The sequence below is a fragment of the Neovison vison genome, chromosome 1, assembly GCF_020171115.1.
Source record: "Neovison vison isolate M4711 chromosome 1, ASM_NN_V1, whole genome shotgun sequence".
Taxonomy (NCBI): Eukaryota; Metazoa; Chordata; class Mammalia; order Carnivora; family Mustelidae; genus Neogale; species Neogale vison.
Window position 1 is genome coordinate 198,964,225 of NC_058091.1, and position 20,777 is coordinate 198,985,001.

The following is a 20,777-nucleotide window of genomic DNA, read 5'->3' on the forward strand; positions in this document are numbered from 1 at the left end:
ATTGGTTGTGTGATTGTATCTCCACAATCAAGGTACAGCAGAGCTCCCCCATTCTAAAAAGTTTTCTCTTGCCTCTTTGTTCTCAGTAACATCTTCCACCTCTGACTCTAGTAATTTACCTACCATGGGAGATGGTCTTTTGAGCTGTTTTAGAAGATAATTTTTACTAGTGGGTAGGAGTTAAAGAGATACCAGAATGGCTTAAGGAAGAACATTTTGACAGGTGTTAACCATCGATTAGAAAGGTCTGTATATTTGCGAACTGAAACCAGTGCCTCAAAGTCTCTTCCCATTCCAGTGTTCTCGGGCTCTCCTGCACGCTTTGGAAGGGCATGTTCTAGTTAACTGCATTTTCTGAATAACCCTAAATTAATTCTGGGTGATTCTTCAGGTTTTTGTTTCAAATACTTGGTGAAAATTCTCTATAAAATGTGTTACCATGGTGTTCTGTCATATTCTGTGTACATAATTGTGTACATTATTAGATTTGTTTTCTTTGATGATTGAGAATGTTGTGATGACTTGGGAGTCACCATCATTTTTGGACATTAATCACCACTGATAAAATTATCAGTGTAGAGTATGAGGGAGTTTAGGTCCTGTAATTTGCTTTTTAAAAAATGACTTCCTGGGATGCCTGGGTGGCTCAGTCAGTTAAGTGGCTGCCTTCAGCTCAGGTCATGATCCCAGTGTCCTGGGATCGAGTCCCACATCGGGCTCCTTTCTCGACAGGGAGCCTGCTTCTCCCTCTGCCTCTGCCTGCCTGTGCTCTCTCTCTCTCTCTGACAAATAAATAAAATATTTTTTTAAAAAATGACTTCCTGTTCTCAGTTTTCTGGTTTTTTTGTTTTTTGTTTTTTAAGATTTTATTTATTTGACAGACAGAGATCACAGATAGGCAGAGAGAGAGAGGAGGAAGCAGGCTCTCCGCTGAGCAGAGAGCCTGATGTGAGGCTTGATCCCAGGACCCTGGGATCATGATCTGAGCTGAAGGCAGAGGCTTTAACCCACTGAGCCACCCAGGTGCCCGAGTTTTTTGTTTCTCATCCTCCCGCCACCACCCACCCCCTTTCTTTCCACTGTCCGTCTCCAGTTCCATCAACTGGTTTGCCAGTGTGAATCAGAACGGGGTAAAAATGCCAGTGTTCTTTTTTGTTTGTCTTCATGTCTTCTAACCAGATTTTTAAATTTACCTTTTTCTTCTTCCTTTTTAACAACCACTTCCTTCCTAAGACTTACCGTTATTACATGCCTGCATGGATTATTTCAACAGCCTCCTTGTCTCCAGTCTCTCCTAATTCTGATTCACCTTTGTATTTCACTGTCAAATAAGCTTATACTAATTCAGGATTTCATTTCTCAGCTCAAGAACTTGCAGTGATTTCCTATTACATGATCCATCAAGTCCAACTATTCCTCTAGGTTTTTAAATCCCTCTACAAATGGCTCTACTGCATGACTTCAGATTCATTTGTTGTTCTATACACACTGGCCCTTCTCTGCCTCTGGAACATGTTACCATTCTCATAGTTTTACTTGAAATGACATTGTTGCTCAGTCATCTTTTTTCTATCCAAACTGAAGGCATACTTAAAGTACCACTTAATTTGCAAAACCTTCTCTGGCAGCTTCTATCCATACTAACCCTTTTTTCATATCCATACCTTCAAATTTCTAATGAATTGGAGAATGCTTTGCTCTCAATGATTCCTTAATTTTTGCACATTAGCTCTATCTCTGTACTGCACTGTGAGGTCTCTGAGGGCAGAGACCAGATCTTACATTGAATTTGTTTCCCCAATAACGTTAAGTGAGTGCAGGGCACATAGTGCTTTCCTAACTTTATAGTATATTTTTCACGTACTCTCTAACAATATATTCCATATATAAGCCAACCTATAGGTGTTTAATTAGTTTAATTGCTTATCACACATTCATAACTTCATTGTCCTTAAAATCTCCTCTCACCTCTTCTTTTCTTCCAAATACAAATATTATTCATTACTTTATGAAGATCTTATACCAGCAAGGAAAGAAAACCATAAAAACAAAAGTGTAAATCATTTATACTCTATCTATATTATACGAAAGCAATTTTAACTATTAAAGGTTTTGTATAGTTTTAAAAAAATAATAATGGGGGCACCTGGGTGGCTCCGTGGGTTAAAGCCTCTGCCTTTGGCTCAGGTCATGATCTCAGGGTCCCGGGATGGAGCCCCACATCGGGCTCTCTGCTCAGTGGGGAGCCTGCCTCCCCCACCTCTCTCTGCCCGCCTCTCTGCCTACTTGTGATCCCTGTCTGTCAAATAAATAAATAAAATTTTTAAAAAAATAATAATAATGGCCTAAATTTATTAAACAAATAGAGACCCTCAATCCCTTATCTGCATTTCTAAGATACAAAAAGCTCTTAAGCTCTAAGTCTTTATAAATCTATAGTCTTAATTCACTCCACTTGAAACGAGTGGTTTACTGCAGATATATTAATGTGTTTGGTATAAGGTACTACCCTAGACTTTGGTAGAAATGTTACTTAATAAACAGGTATACACTGTATTCCCTTTCTAAAATTTAAATAAATCTAAATTCTGAAAATGACCTCAGGGGTTTCAGGTAAGGCAGTGTGGGCCTAGAATACATTTGTTTAGTGCTGTATGGCCCTTCATGTAATTGTATTGCTTAATCCTCCAAATAATGTTTAAAAATAGCTATTATTATTATTATTTCCATTTCCTAGATGAGAAAACTAAGATGCAGAGAGACTAAGTGACTTGATGGTCAGTGGTAAGACTGAAGCTCTTGTTTTCTAATTTTAAGTCCTATGCCCTTTCCTATGCCAGTACCTTGAACAGATGATTCCAAGTCTCTACTTGTTAGGCATCATAAAAATCTGTCCTAGGAATTTACATGGATTCTGATCTGTGCTTGTCCAGAACATGTAGTCCAGGTACTCTGAATCGGCAAGCTTATAGTGCTGAATGTGGAACTGTTGAGTATTAACTGCTTAAATAAGACCGGGATATAGGAGCGGTCCTTCCAGGCACTTGTAATGTGAGAAAAACTGAAATAAAGGAAGGGCTCTGGCATTTGCTCTCATAGCTACAGGTAGAGTATCTGGTGGGCATCTAAAGGCATATGAAATCAAAAGAGGAAAAATATTTATATGTGGTTTCTTTACAAATCCAGCACTTAAATGTATGCATATATCTCCAAACCAAACTTTATATTCTTTTGATATATACCCATATTATATTCTTTTGATATATACCCATCAATAAGTTGTCAGACTCCTCAAGGCTCTTTGTAGCTAATTAAGCATATCCTCAGCCTTAGAAGTATATGTGATACAATTTTAAGTATGCTATAAAGATACTTGATGTGGTATATTTTAGAATAATGGCCTCTCAATGAATCACAACTCCCAGGATCCTACATTTTCTCTGAGCTTAGCCAAATGACTTGATTTGGTCAGTAGACTTCAGTAAAGATAAGAGAAGAATCTTGATAAATACTTGTGTTAGGGCTATGCTCTTGGAATCTTGAAACCACCATATTGTGAAGAAGACTGGTATAAAAGCCAGACAGAGACCCAGCCCATCCAACTGACCTTCCAGTGAGTGAGACTAGGCAGGACAAACAAAACTTCCTAGAGAAGTAATTTTGTTGTTTTAATGCACCAAGTTTGGGGTGCTGTGTTACATAGAAAACAGATATACCTAGCTGCCAGCTTTTCCTTTGGTGAAGTCACCTCATTCTGAGTTGTGGATTCTTCATGGGCAAAGTACAGAAGGTACAAACTTAAGATGAAATGATTTAAAAAGATACCAAAGAGTAAGGTTTCTTTGACCTGTGCATTTAAAGTTTAATACTTTCTAAAGACTATATGCACATGCATATACATACCTGTAATGGGTGTGTGTTCATATATATATATATATATATATATATATATGAGCATTTTATAAAATTAATTTCATTCTTTATACATAATAGTATAAAAATCTCTATATAAGCTTCTTAAATATTTGCATATATAAAAATAGGAGATTTTGTTGGCCATGGAAAAGATGCAGTGTGTTTTCCTTTTAGAATAAGAACAGAAAGCAGACATTAATACAAAGAGTATAGGGTATATGTTTGTGGGAGTGGTTAATTTATTTAAAGTTAGTAAAAAAAAAATAGATAAACCATAAATGGGATGGCAAGTAGATTGGACTTCCAGAATAAGAATGCTTCTAAGAAAATGGCAAAAGAACTCCTTGAGTAGAGGGATGGTGTGTCTCTTAGGCATGCTTACATTCCAAGTGTACAGCTTGTTGCTTAGCTCACAGTAAATGTCTAAAAATAACTACCAAATGAAGCTAAGTATAATAGAAATGATAGACAAACATTTCTGAGCCCTTGTGTTTAAGGTTGGAAAACAAACTGCATCAAGTTGAGAATTCTCATAGAATGGGTCATCACAGTTTTGTAGAATTAAAAGTTCTTTAATTCCCACGTTTTAAGAAAAGAACTGAGTTCTGAATTAGCGAACTGAAATTTAAATTCTAGCTTGATCACTGGTCAGATGTGTGGCCTGATACAAAGTATATATAGAATCCCAGTTTCCTTAACTGTAAAAATGGGAATGATAATATTTATTCTGAATTGTTGTTTTAGGATTAAATGAGATAATATTAATGTTAGATATATTAGCACCCAAAGCACAGTAATCCTTCCTTGTGTTCTGCTTCCTCCCTTCTTTCCACCCTTAACATTTAGAAAAGTTTTCCAAAGGAACAAACTCTGACTGTACTTTTGATGTAGTCTGAACCTGAGTCAGAAAAAAACAAAATGAAAAGGAAAAAATTCTTCTTGTTTTTCTATGCTTGGGAACATAGGAACAGCTGGGGCAGAGCAAGAGGGGTGTCAGCTATAAGAAAGGCAGTAACTACTAAGAACCTGTTCTGTATCTTTCTAGAGATAGCAATGTGCTACCTGCCTATTCATTCATTCTCCAAATACTTGCTGAGCAGTATAACCAAGTACTTCACTAAGTTCTGAAATTATTGAGATAGTCAGTTTGGTCCTACCCTTGAAAAGGCAGGGGACAACATAATAGGAGAGAAAGATGTACAAAACAATTGCATATAATCTCTCAAGGTATGTAACACTGGAAGTAAGTAATCACATACTTGTGTATAACCAAAGAAAAAGAATGGGATAACTTGCCTGCGGGAAGCACAGGAGGAGACTGGAGACAGGTGGACAGAGAAAACTTAACTGAAGAGGGGATCTTTCAACTTATATCCTGAAAGAGCAGTAATTCACAGGGAAAATCATCTGTTCTTTGCAATGTACAAAGAAGGGTAGATGTGAGCCAGCAGAGTCTGTAGTAAGAGCTGGAGGTCCTCCTAAGGGGTAGGACGGAAGAAGCATGGGGATCAGCGAGGCTGAATATGTGACTAGGATTCAAATCATCAAGGGATTTGTATGTTCTGATAAGGAGTTAAAACATCCTTCTGTCAGCAATGGCGAGTCTCTCATGAAGAGCCATAAAAGAGACACAACTAGACTTCAGCCCAATGAGGTGAAGGCAATTTCCTGTAGCTGGTGTCCAGAAAGAGAAAGATGAGGAAAGTCAAGTTAAACCTAACCTGGAGACATAATGGCCCCACATTAAGTATCATCAAAATCAAATGGACACCTTTAACCCCCCCTGAGGACCTTTCCATCTTTAGCCGGGGTTAAAGTACAAAGCATGAAATGGACAGATCAAGATTTCAACTCCTCCCACCACATCAAGTTTTTAAAATATGCTGGCTTCCATTCTCTTTGTGTTGGTTTGTTCTGCAGGTTTGTTCTGCAGGTTTGTTCTCTCCTAGCTTTCTTCCTGGCTGGAAGTGCCATGGCATGTCTTACAGCAGAAATACATTAGGTTAATAAAGCAATTATTTAATTGACTCTAATTTCATTGGCATTCCTATTAGCTAAAGGAAAGGGGTTCAATCACTGTTTGCATTTGCAAAGCCAATATTATGGTTTAAATTATGGCCTTCAGATGAATTTGAAAATTGAAGCCTGATAATCCTTAAAGCAATATTTACAGAGGACTCTTTGTCTTTGTAAAGAATAAAGGGAATGGAAACAAGAGCATATTAAATCAGAGGGGCTTTTAAATATTCATTTTGCAATCAGCTTCACTAGTTTCCAGGCCACTATCTAACTTCATAATTCTCTTCATGGAGAAATACCAAATTTCTTACTTTAATTATCCTGTGAAATATAAATTATTGCTTCACGTTCTTTTTTCTGATTCTGGAGTATAGAGATTCCAGACATAATGCTTACAATGCACATATTCTTCCTCAAAAGAAGTATCTTGAGAGACACTGCTAAAATCAGTAATTTGAAAACACAGACATTTTGAATAGGTAGCTTGTGATTTAAAATGGGCTCTACCTGACATTGCCTAATAAAATCTCTTCCAACTACCCAATGAAACTCCAACTTCAAATTTAATCAGTATACCTGTTGTCAGTGGTTTTCCACGAATCACAAGATGATTAAAATGGTCTACTTTGAAGATGAATGATCCAAAGAACCCAAATGATGCTTATGAAAAGAGGCTCTAGCTTAGGGAACAGTAAAAACCACTCTGGAAACACACACACACACACACACACACAGAGAAAGGTTTTATAACCTTAATGTGGAGATCAGACAAAAATGTTAGAACACTCACTCTACTGATAGATCCTCAGTAGATGCGAGGCATAGCCTCTGTGAACAAACTGTAGAAAGCCCTAGGTTACAATCTGTAAGGCAAAAAAGAGAAACCACGAGATATAACAACAAGAGGCCAGAGTGAAAATGGAAGTGGGTAATAACATCTGAGGGTAGGAAGAATTATTTAAATTGGCACTAAAGAAAATCAAATTAATGATAACATGGGACTCAGTTTCAAGAAACAGATTTAAAGCATCCATGCAGGAAAAAAGTAAAGCAGGTTACCTAAAAAGGAACAAAGATTAGGTTGGCCTCAAACTTGTTTGAAGCAGTGGAGCCACGAAATGATGGCATATATACAGCATTTTTTTTTCTTCTCTTAGAGTCCCCTTATGTTCAACATCTTATGTAACTAAAGAACATTTATCAATACTAAGACATTAACCTTGGGACACTGCTATTACACTAAAGTAGATACCCTTTTGCAGATTTCAAAACTTTTTCTACTAATGTTCTTCTATTGTTTCTGGATCCCATGCTGCATTTAGTTTTCATGTCTCCGTCTCCCCCAATCTGTGGCAGTTCCTGAATCTTTGACTCTGAACACTTCTGAAGGTTTCTTTTTAATACTTCTGAAGGTTCACAGTCAGTTATTTTGTAGACTGTGCTGCAATTTGGGTTTCTCTGATGCTTTCTTGTGATTAGTTTAAGACTATGCATTATTGGGAAGGAAGATCGTAGAGGCTGTGTGCCCCGCTCAGTGTATCACATCACGGATTAAAGAGTATCAGTATGTCTTATTACTGGCAATGTTACCGTCACTTAATTAAGCTAGGGTTTGTTAGGATTCTCTACCATTTTTACTATTTTTCCTTTTTTTTTAATATTTGGGGGAGATACTTTGAGCTAATGCAAATATGCTATTTTTGTACCCACTTATTTTAGCATCCATTGTGTGGCAATTATTACTGTGGCATTTTAATGATAATTTCTGTTTCCCCCAATCCCTCATATTTATTAATTGTATTGTTATTTAAGGGAGAGTTGTCACTTCTTCCCCATTTATTCAGTTGTTTATATTAGTATACATTAATTAAAATTAATTATATTGGCATACATTCATTAAAAATTAATTATTTGATTATAATCCAATGTTATTGTTATTTTGTTGCTCAAGCTGTTCTAGCTTTGGCAACTGGCAACTTTTTCAGGATGGCTCACATGCCCTTTTGATACACTCCCATTGTTCTCCCTGCCCCACCCTTAGAAACAGGTATTATCCCAAGGAGTCCTGTTTCTTTCATTGGAGAATGGAATTTAGAAACCAAGATTTAGATGCTGGCTTTGCTCATTGCTACTCAGACACCTTCTAGACCTTCAGTAGATGAACCTAGGAAATACATGTATGGATATTAGCCCCTGCATATATACATATCAGCGGTCATTTCTGTATCGTTCACATGCAATTAAAAAGAGTAAGTTCATACTGATACTTCCAATTTTAATACACGATGCAGCTCATTCTAGCCTCTTTTTTATAACTTCCTTCTCTGACAGTAAGGAACACAACTCCCATTTTCTATAATTTGTTAACTCAACCTCCATACTTAAGCCGAGTATTCAGTCAAAATGCTGTTTGCTTTCCAGAGTTACTTCACTCAGCTCCCTTCTCCCCTCAGTGTAGTTATGTGATTCATTTGTAATATAGTTACTTTTGTCACCATCTATATTCCATATTTTCCCCCACATCCTAGTTGATTTTGTTGTTTTCATACAATAAAATTCACCCTTAGTTGTATACAATTCTGCATGGAGTCATATGCCCATCATTATAGTTCCCTACAGAACAGTTTCATTATCCTCCAAAACAAGAGTTATCCCTTTACGGCTAATCTCTCCTCCCACTCACAACTCTTGGCAACCACTGATAGGTTTTCCTCCCTGTACTTTTGCCTTTTTAAGAGTATTTTAAAGATTTTATTTATTTATTTTTGAGAGAGAGAGAGACAGTGAGAGAGAGCACGAGCGAGGAGAAGGTCAGAGAGCGAAGCAGACTCCCCATGGAGCTGGGAGCCCGATGCGGGACTCGATCCCGGGACTCCAGGATCACGCCCTGAGCCGAAGGCAGTCGTCCAACCAACTGAGCCACCCAGGCGTCCCATTAAGAGTATTTTAAAGACTACCATGTAAAACCAAATCACACAACACACAACTACTGTCTTCTTTAGATCATATAAGGTCTTCATGCTTTCACTTAGGAAAATGCATTTAAAATTCACCCAACCTGTTGTATGAACTGAGCCATATTCCATTGTATGGAATGGTTTAAGGACACCTGGTTAGTTTACAGTTTTGGGCTATGTGAATAAAGCTACCATAAACACTTGTTTACAGGGTTTGGTGTAAATGTGAATTTCCCTTAATCTTAAGTAGACATCTAGGAGTGGGATGGCTGGATTATATGGTAGGTGTATGTTTAACTTTTTAATAAACTGCCAAAACACTTCCCCAAGTGTCTGTACAACTGCATTTCCACCTGTCAATGGCATTTTAAGGAGAAAACTTGTAAACTAAGAATTGTACGCCCTTCTAGATCCCATTTATATGTGATGATAGCAGAATTCTTAATTACTCAAGAATTTTACAATTGTAGCACCAAATGCTCCTCTTGAAAAAAAAAATTACTTGAAATGGTACTTTAGCCAACTGAGAGACAGATAATATTTAAGAACTTAGGGGGAAAAAAGCATTCCTAACAAACAAAAGCATAAGAAAAAAAAATGAGGGAAGGATACTTCCTTCTCATAAAAAAGGATACCTAAAAAGACAGATCACATCACGTAATAGTAATTATAAAAACTGAACTCATAAAATCAAGGAGGGATGGAATCCCCAATCTCATTATTCAGCATTATTCTAGAATTTCTGGCTAGTGCAATAACACACAAATCAGAAATAATGGACTAACTGCTGGAGAGGAAAAGGGAAAAGTCATTAGTAACTGCAGAGAATATTTCTTAGAAAATCCAAAAATGCCTTGTAAAATCTTTCTAAACAGAATCTATAAGGCTGTGAAATATTGGAAAAATATTTTAAAAAGTCAACATGCCAGGGGCACCTGGGTGGCTCAGTGGGTTAAGCCGCTGCCTTCAGCTCAGGTCATGATCTCAGGGGTCTGGGATCGAGTCCCACATCCGGCTCTCTGCTCCGCAGGGAGCCTGCTTCCTCCTCTCTCTCTCTGCCTGCCTCTCTGCCTACTTGTAATCTCTCTCTGTCAAATAAATAAATAAAATATTTAAAAAAAAAAAGTCAACATGCCAATAAGAAAAGAAGATATAGTAGAAAAAATTCTCTGAATAATACTAACATCTATATACCATAATATCTCTAGGAATAACCCTAACCAAAATATGCAGGATCCATATAGAAAAACTATAAAATTATAGAAATATAAAGAACCTGAATGCTAACTTTTGCAGTACTGTAACTAATTTGATTACCTGTCCAAAATATCTTTGCCACAGATATAAGTTCCACAAAAGAAGAGGCAATAATTGTCATATTCACTGTTATCCCCTGTGCCTAATATATTGCTTTACTCATAGCAGACACTGCAAAACCATTTGTTTCTATATACCAATATTTTGTTCAGTAATCTGTTTTATGAAATTTGTATAGCTTCTAAGACACATTCACTAAGTAGCTTAGTCACTTTTGAAAGGAGACTGGACTAGTTATTTACCATTGCCTAGGTAATTATAATACCCACCCATTTGACCGTAGACAGCATCATGGCTTAAAGCATATGTACCTAGATTCCTGCATTACTATCTTTCTTCACTTTCCCTCTGTGATATTAATGGAGTCCACAACATAGCACCAAGAATTTCAAAGCTTAGGGGGAGCTTAGGGGACTTTAGAAATGGCCAATGGCCACTCTCTATAAAAAGGTTGGTTGTACTTCATCAAATTAATTTTCAGGTCCCATAGGCTATGCTAGGCTTGTAGCAAATGAATAAGGATCGAACTCTAGTTATTAAAAATTTGAGTTATTAGAAAAGGAAAAAATCCAGAAAAGAAACCCAGAAAAGAATCTAGGAATATGTTAAAGTGAAATATTTCATAGCATGCAGTCTGAGCCTTTTCTCTGGAATCTTTTTTGCTTCCATATAATACAGAATTTAAGATTAATGATTCACAGTATTCTACTGCTTGACATCTTAATTTCATTTCATAATTAGGTTGACACTTTTCTCATAATATTTGATGGCTAATATTTTCCTATATTTTAAAAATAATGAAATATAAAATTGGTTAAAGTTGGTCAAATAGCTAAATCACAGATGCAGATATAGCATTTTCTTGATTATTCTTATCATTTTTGAATGTTTTATTATCTATGGGTATGTGTATATTTGTATTTTTATGTGTTTGCTGGGGGTGGGGATACTGTATAGTAATTTCCCTGTTGTGCTTTTAAAGAGGGAGTTCCTATGAACACTAATAATGGTAATGTCATAGTTATTTACTGAGAAAACTAATCTGGATTCTATGGAGGTATGTTGAAGTTTTGTGAAAATGAAATTAGAGATGCAGCATATCTCAGCAGTAATGACTCTGTTTATGTTGTATAAAGCAGGCTCAGGTTAAGAAAAAGCAATTTATCAAATGCAGTGTTTTCTTGGTCAAGAGTTTATCCCACTGGGTCATTAATGTACTATATTCACAAAGTATTCTTCCAGAAGAGTTCATCTTCTGGCTAATGTTAAAGAAGAACTGGCCCATGACAGGCATTTTAAAAATAATTCTGAATTGTCAGGTCAGATCTTCCTGAGTATACCTTATCATCTATAAATGAAAGGACTGGCAAAGACTTTGTTTTTAATAACTTAATTTACAACAAAGTTAGGCATATTAAACATCAATAGACATTATTGGTTTTACTGCCTATTGCTGGACAAATGATGGATTTTAACAGAAGAGAAAGCTTAATAAATTTGATGGGAAATCAGAATTGTAATATAGTGGAAGGAACTCATCACAAAAATTCAGACATCAAGAAAGATGGCTTCTGAATATCAACTGCCCATAACTAAATTAGACTTGCTGCGTTTGCACCAAATTCATGGTTTATGGCAAATAGAATAGCTGAGCAAGCAGAAAAAACTAGAATGATTTTGTTTAGTAAATATCTTAGTGTCCTAGCATATTTTAATGCTTCCTAGCTATTTCCCTGAAAAGAAAGAAAGAAAAGGAAATCATTCCACCTTAAATTTGTGTGGCTAAAGAAAGTTATTTAATTTGGTCAACAAATGGACTCCTTTAGGAAGTTAACTTGAATATTAGTCAAATGATACACTGAAATTAGAATTTAAATTAGGGAGATAACATCAGAAGAGAGGAATAAAGGGCAGTACTGTGGGGCTATGAAGGCTCCCCAAAATAATAAGGCCTTCTTTCAAGATACTAGCTGATTGTGTTGAGTTATTCACCAGGCCGTCATAGAAAGAGGTAACACAATACTTGACTTACTCTAATGCCAAAAAGCTCTGGAAATGTCAGTCAGAAATTTCTGTATGTGGCGGTAACTGTGGGGCACCCACTGCAAACATCAAGTATTATTAGATATAATCACACCTGAAGCTGTGATGACAGGTGTTCAAATGACTATAAGCAGTTGAAAGGGAAAAAGAGTCACAGATAGTTATCTGGAAGCAATGAGATAAGGATGTTTGGAGAAACAGCCTATTCACTGGGGGATATGATTTTAGGGTATGAGAGATAATGGGTAACATGATTGGGAAGATAGAACAAAGGGCCAGTTTCTAATTAAATTGACAGCATATATAGGATTTTACTCAGGGAAAATAGCAATGATCTGAGTTGGACCCCCATTTAGTATAGGCAACTCTGCTGGAAAATGCCTCATAAACAAGGGCTAGAAACATGGCATAGCTTTTTAGAGCAAGACCTTTTTCACTATCTATCAAGATAAATACCATACCAATGATATGTTCATCCACAAAATGGTAATGAAATAGGAAGAGGGCATCCAGGGTGATAGCTGTGGGAGTTAGTCAGTGCATAAATTCTGCTTAGCAAGGAAGATGTTTAAATTTGAAAAAATCCATAAGTATTAAAGGGTACTCATGCTGCCTTTCTATTATCATACTCATTGGAATGAAAGATAAATCAAACGAAATGGACTGATAGGGTTGGTAATTGGATATAATAATAAGAAAGATGAAGAAATGAGCAAAGGGCAGATTTTTAAAAATTTATTTATAAGGATTATAGTTTTTAGATGTTGTTTGACCTCTTAAGGCAGGGTGAGGCTTTTTTTTTTTTTAAGCAATACTCACATCTGAAATAGTATCACGTACATTTTTAGCTAGTACTCAAACAAGTTCCATATTTATACAAATGGGAGAAAATGCAATTCATAATTGACAAGGTATGAATTTTTCATACTTTAAGCCATGAGGCTGCCACATCAACAAATGTAATTCCTTAGCAAATATGTCTTATGTTTATATTTATGAAATGTACACAATTGACATAGAACCCAAAAGGGAATAAGTAAGCATTTTAAATATATATATATATATTTTTTTCAAACTTCATTCTGGGAAACATTTATTAAATTAGAAACAAGGAAGGAATGCAAGCAAAATGTGCTTAGAGTTTCAATTTATCTTGGACTTAGTGTTACTTTTATACATCTTGCCAAAGCTTTCACTCACGTTGGTTGAATTGTTGGCCTTGTTTTGTCTTTTGATTCTTTTTTTTTTTTTTTAACATATAGAGAGTATCTCTCAAAAGTTCAAGTGATAAATTATTAAAATTCATCTATGAGAGTCCCACATTGCAGTAGTGATATCATGTTAAATATCCTAAAGTGAAACAGTAAGAAGAGACAAAGCCAAGAATCGTGGAAAGAGTGACCAAGTCTGGACACATGATATACTCCATATTTTCTGTGGCTATTAAAGAGGGTACCACCAGAGAGCTTACTGAATGGTCACGAGATGAAAAGTATTCTTGGAGTAACTTTGATCTCCATTTGAATAGTTCTTTGAGGGTAAAGATCTTGTTTATCATGCCTCTCAATCTTTTTGATGCCAGCATGAAGCTACAGGAAGCAGTATTTCTTACTAGTTCCTTCCCCAGGGATTAGGAAAGGAAGTGAGGAAGTGGTTCCATCGTCCCTAAGGAGCTGAGGTAACTGGAGTTATTTTGAGAGGCTTCTACTCTGCCACGACTGCAAAAATGATGGCATCTCAACTCAAGAGGTTCTACACTATACTTAAATCAGTTCTTCCAATCCTGGCCTGGCATATGGAATACAAAGAGATGGCTATTTTTCACTCTATCAATTAATTTTTTGACATATGCAGAGTGGACATAAGATGTTCAAGTGGGATCTCCACAAGAGAAGCTAACATTTAATGTTATGGGAGACAAAAACACAGAAACACAGGTTACCGCAGATGTACTATAGTATAGTGGGTAAAAGCATTAACTATGGAGCCAACTGCTTGGGTTAGAGTACCGGCTCCCATCACTAAGCAATTGTGTGACCTTGGGTAACTATAGTGGGTAAAAGCATTAACTATGGAGCCAACTGCTTGGGTTAGAGTACCGGCTCCCATCACTAAGCAATTGTGTGACCTTGGGTAACTATTGGTCTGTAGCGAGAATAAAAGTTGTTGTGAAGGCTAAATGAATTAATATATGCAGAGTACTTAGAACACTGCCTACCACATTGAAATTGTTAAATAAGTATTAGCTATTATTATTATAGGCTCCACACCTCCACAGTGCCAGCACATAGTAGGCATTTGGTAAATACTTTGATTACTAAATGAATGAAATAAAAAAAAATTAAGATTATTCATTCATTTATTTGACAGAGAGAGAGAGCACAGGCAGGGGGAGTGGGAGAGAGAGAGAGAGCACAGGCAGGGGGAGTGGGAGAGAGAGAAACAGGCCTCCTACTAAGCAGGGAGCCTGATGTAGGGCTCGGTCCCAGGACTCCTGGATCATGACCTGAGCCAAAGTCAGACTCTCAACCAACTGACCCAGCCAGGCGCCCCTGAAAGCTATATGAATACAAACATACAGGCAGTGACTAAATGAAGAGTAATGGTATTAACCATGTAGAGCTTTCATTTTCTCCTAGATTCTAAAGCAGTTCTAATCTTTCTAAATTCTTAGCCAATTTCAAGCAAAATATGAACTAGGCCCATATTTCAAATCTTTTACTAAATATGATATTGCTATTAATTTAAATAACAAAGCTTGCAAACTAGGATCTTTACCTGATGGACCATGTGTTTCTAAAAGTTTTCATTCAGATTGTTATCTCCAGAAGTGGTTAGTGCAATCGTTATCCTTGTGTTGCCACCAGCTTTACAAAGGTTAGTACAAATGCACTCAAGTTTTGGAAGTTTTGGGGTTGTAAATATGTAATTATTTCCTTTGGCTGAAAAGAGGACTTTTTTTTTTTTTAAAGATTTTATTTATTTATTTGACAGAGATCACAAGTAGGCAGAGAGGCAGGCAGAGAGAGGAGGAAGTAGGCTCCCCGCTGAGCAGAGAGCTGGATTCGGGGCTTGATCCCAGGACCCTGGGATCATGACCTGAGCCGAAGGCAGAGGTTTTAATCCACTGAGCCACCCAGGCACCCCAAGAGGACGTTTTAAAATATTTTCAGAGCAAGTATTGGGTTGTTTGACACAGGTTAAGTACCTTTTAACATAATAGTTTTATAAATGGAATAGACACTACATGTCTAGAGAACAATCTGAATATTTTCAGATGTATCAAATTTAACTTAAAAAATTTTTTTTCTTTTGATTCATTAAATTATACATCACTCTAATAAAAATCAGCAATGTGCTCTGGCAATATATAGTATTCCTGACACTTCTCTTAGCAGAGGGCCTTTCTTCTACATCAGCACTAAATGCTGGGCAAATAGTGTGAACTTGGCCTTTAATCTAAACTCTTATAATTAAAAAAAATCCACTAGTGGAAATGAAGTCTCTAAGAAGATATGGATGATTTACTGATTACAGAAAAGTTCAGCTTCCATAACTACTGATGGCTATGCTTCCATTTATGTTTTCCGTAAGCCATAACTATTTAAAATGTTACTGTTAGCATTCTTAGTTGTCCCATTTGTTGGTATATAACTCTCCTGCTTAAATATATAGAACAAATCACATTAATTAAAATAAATTGCTTGGACAGTTAAGTTGTGTTGCAGATTGTCTCTGAAGGCTATAAATTCAAATTAAGGGTTTTGCTGCTTGTTCCTGAGCTTGGAAAGATTCCTTTTACTGCATTAGTAGCAGTAAAAGAAATCAACCACCTTACAAAAAGAACATTCATTTGAATTCTTGGAGAAATAGCTACATAAACTGGACCTATAGCTAGTTATCTTCATCATATAACAAATTCTTGGCTGAAGCAAGTAACCAAACTTTTTTTTTTTTTAAGATTTTATTTATTTATTTGACAGACAGAGATCACAAGTAGGCAGGGAGGCAGGCAGAGAGAGAGGAGGAAGCAGGCTTTATGCTGAGCAGAGAGCCCAATGCCAGGCTTGATCCCAGGACCCTGGGATCATGACCTGAGCTGAAGGCAGAGGCTTTAACCCACTGACCCACCCAGGTTCCCCAGTAACCAAACTTCTAATTCATGATGGAAAGCATTGATATTTAACAGTATTGAGTATGGATTTTCATAGGTATAACTACTTCTACATATTTAAAATATATATATTTTTAAAGGTTTTATTTATTTTTTTGAGAGAGAGCAAAAGTGAGAGAGCTCACTGAGGGAGAGGGAGAAGCAGACTCCCGCTGAGCAGAGGGCCCAATTCAGGGCTCAATCCCAGGACGCTAGGATCATGACCGGAGCCGAAGGCAGATGCTTAACCAGCTGAGGCACCCAGGCACCCCTAAAATACATTATCTCTAACAGATATATTTATTGTATGTCTATATAGTATATATTATGTATGTAACATTGGACTTCAGGAGTTCCAAGTAGTATACTGTATTAACAAACTAATGTAATTTTGGTAAAGATAAACATTTTCTGGAGATTAAAGAATTAAGTCAGAATAATTTGTGGAGAGTTGAAATAATTCCATTTGCTTATTCTAAGCCTACGTTACATAATTTCCAAATGCAAAGATGTAACTGCCACTTATAGTATTCTATAAAAACTAAATATCCTTTACAGTTCATGGAAAACTATAATATTAAAAATAAAATCTGGGGCACCTGGGTGGCTCAGTGGGTTAAGCTTCTGCCTTCGGCTTGGGTCATGATCTCAGGGTCCTGGGATCGAGCCCCATGTCGGGCTCTCTGCTTGGCGAGGAGCCTGCTTCACCCTCTCTGTCTGCCTGTCTCTCTGCCTGCTTGTGATCTCTTTGTTAAATAAACACAAAATCTTTGAAAATAAATAAATAAATAAAATCTCAGGGCACCTGGGTAGCTCAGTGGGTTAAAGCCTCTGCCTTCAGCTCAGGTCATGATCTCAGGGTCCTGGGATCAAGCCCCACATCGGGCTCTCTGCTCAGCAGGGAGCCTTCTTCCCTTCCTCTCTCTCTCTCTGACTGCCTCTCTGCCTGCCTCTCTGCCTACTTGTGATCTCTCTCTGTCAAATAAATAAAATATAAATAAAATCTTTTAAAAAATCTGTCTTTAAATATGAATTTATTAAACAGTACAAATAATGGTATTCTTAGCTGTTTTTTACCTTCTTTTGTAGATGAGTTTCCTTAATGCTTTTCCTTTTCCTAATGAATTCTCCCCGAACTAGCAAACCTTGATTAGCTTCAGCAAATGACTAAATTTAGAAATAAGTTTGTAAAGCTCTCTCTGCTCCCTTACCAAAGATGTTTGCCATCCAGTTGTTCCCTAATCCCCCCACTGAAAATGATATAAGGTCTTGTAAGTCTAATATAGGACCACTATAATTTAACTATTTAGAAATGCAATATAAAGTTGAGAAAAAAACAAAACTTTTAAAGCATTAAAAAATTACAACCTACAAGGAAGTTTTAAACTATTCTATTTCAGAGAAAATAATCTTAGCAATAAGTCAATTTTCTATGTTTACATGAAAAGAATAATGTTGATTTCTCTGTCTTCACTAAATGTATGCTAAAAGAGATGGACTAAAACTTACACATTTCTTAAAAGTTAGGTTGTAAAATATTAGACCAAAGTAGCTGGAGATTTGCATCAACTGGAAAGCATATCATAAACAGTGTAGATATCATCTATTAAGTACAGTACTGTAAGGACCTGTCTCCAAAGGAAAGTCAACTCTCCAATCTTGTGGTGTGTATAGATAAAAAGAGCTACTAAAACAAAACAAAGCAAGTACCATTTATATTCAAGGTGATTACATTCAAAGCTAATTTTCTGGTTTATAATAGATTTCCCATAATTATTCATGCATGACAGGACCCATGAAGTTATTCTCAAATATATGATAGGCTTGTATCTGTTCCCTTCCCTAAAATTTGTCCTTTGGGAATAAGTGCTATTCAGAATCACCTTCCTACAGAAATATCTTTAAAGAAGAACATCAAATTCTATAGTTTACAACTTTACTGTAGAATTTGATAATGACTTTAAGCAAAAAAAAAAAAAATCAGGACACTTTCTGTTATTAATGTTGCTATCATTCCAGTAAGTAAGAAAGGACATGAATTATTTCTTAAGGCTACCTCAGAATGCTCCATAAGTCAAAGAAGAAATTCCTGAATTATGCCTTTCCCATAAACAATTGCTAAAATAAAGCCTAAGGAATTGGTCCCAGTGCCTTATATTACCACTAACATTTCATACCTAAAGTGAAATATTCTATAAACCCTTAATGGGATTTTGAATATGGATTTAGAAGACTTATTCACTCTAGCCCATATGATGAACTCTTGGTCTGAATAAGCTTCTTGAGGATGAAACCATATATAGTTCCTCTCACTTCTACATTACCTAGCATGGTGATCTGAAGTTAGCAGACTATCAATAAATGTTTGCTGGATGAATGGCAAATTAATTATATATAGTAAAGCAGTTCTACAATGTGGCTCATTGTGACATATCAAATAAACAACAAACCAAGGCAGATCTCTTAAAACAAGCTACATGTAATAAAGGCCCATGAAGTAACTTTAATTTCAGTCTTACAACAGTCTTATGTAGGGGTCCCATTATAATTAGTTTCCTGCCACTACCCTTCAATTAAGACAGAGTTTCCCAGAGATTTTGCTAATTTGGACCATCTTCTATTTCTTCTCCATCTGTAGCACCATATCCTAAGAAATGGGATAGCCTTAGTTATAATAAATAAGACTGTATAGTCTTAAAATGTTCCTGGGTCACAAAACAGAGATTTAAGCTTGCTTAGTGACTGTTACATATTCTCATCCTTCAAGAATTAAGAATGGTTATTCTTAATTATGTTAAGCAGAATGAAAAAGTGATTTTTACTGATGACTAAAAGAACTCTATTGGCCTGTATAATTTCTAAGAATTAACTGTGAAAAGTTCATAAGAACTAAAATGACAGAACCCTTTTAGTACAATTCTCTGATATGCTTTTGAGGAGCTTCTAAACTAATGAGAAAGTCAAGACAACTATAGACACAAATGAGACCAAGCGAATGTTATACTTCATTATATAGAAAATCAAAATAAAGGAAAGATTATTGGAATCATTCATGATGTCACATCACCAGAAATTAAATGTTTAGATAGCTGATGGCTATATCAACTGTGGCCATCAATTAAACACATCAATTAAAATATGATAAATAAATTACTTTGTTAACCAAAGCTTGTTTTAAAACTTTTTACGTTAGTCAAAAACACTAGACAGTTACCAAATAACATTAGGTTACCAAATGTCTTGTTTTCCTCATTCTACTATCTCATTCTTAGAAAAGGATTTAGAAAGGTTGGTAAATGAATGTACTTAAAGGAAGTTGTCATCTTTTGACATGATCACTTGAATTTAAGACCTCAAGACTCAACTAGTGACGTAGGAACCAAGATGAGGAGACTAATTTTCAGGCTAAAGAGCCCTTTTTAAAAATCATTCATACAAATAACAATTTAACAACGTTATTTGAAATACCAACTACTATTCATTGTGATACTGGTGGTTAAAGGTAATTTTTTATTCAGTCCACCTAAGAGTAACAGAATACCTAAGCTTCTAATACATATTAATTAACATATTTTGAGAGTGTTTAAAGTATACAAAGTGTAAAGAGCATTGTTATTTGAAATAATACCTTCGAAATAAAATACTTGGAATTAAAAGCTACAGATAATTAAAAGTCTTCCTCAAAGAAAAGCAAGTATAGATAAAAAGATATATGTGGGACAAAAACCATACAATATAATAAAATAACAGTTCAAAATAGCAACAGAAGAGATTTAACAAAGTTAATTTTAACATAAACCACTTTATGTGGTTAAGTGACCAAAACAGTGCTCACACTACAGGACTCAAAAGAGAACAATCACACCAGGGTTGGGTAGTGGGGAAGGATTATGAAAAAGGTAGGGTTTGGACTCTAGGTCTGAAGAATGAGCAGTTTGGGGGTATATGGAAAGGCATTTTAGGTGAACGGAATAGCAGATGTAGACACATACCCATGGGAAAACACAAGGCAGAGGCAATAAAAAATATCATTTTCTCTCTGAGGAGAGAGAATGATAGCCAAACAGTACTACCAGAAAACTACAATAGTAAGACTTTGAACTCTCTTGGCAAGGCAGTCATTGCAGGTTTGGTGTAGCACTGGTGTGAGGCTGAAGCTCTAAATATGTGGAGAATGTTGTATGTTTAGGCAATAAAATCATAAGTACCTGTGATTCTGCATGCAATTCCAATGTGTGAGGGCACTTATCCCATATCACCAAGCAATACTGAGACCAGGTAGGCATCCTATAATTAATCTTACTTCTGAGACTACTTACCTGGAGATGGCAATACATCTTACAGGTTAAGGACTCATTCCTTAAGACTTGAGA

General features: G+C 36.0%; 1 protein-coding gene across 2 annotated transcripts in view; it reads left to right on the forward strand.

Moving 5' to 3' along the window:
* The window catches only part of KIAA0825 (KIAA0825 ortholog), a 407,113-nt gene that overhangs the window by 372,288 nt on the left and 14,048 nt on the right, over positions 1-20,777 (forward strand). The window lies entirely within an intron of this gene.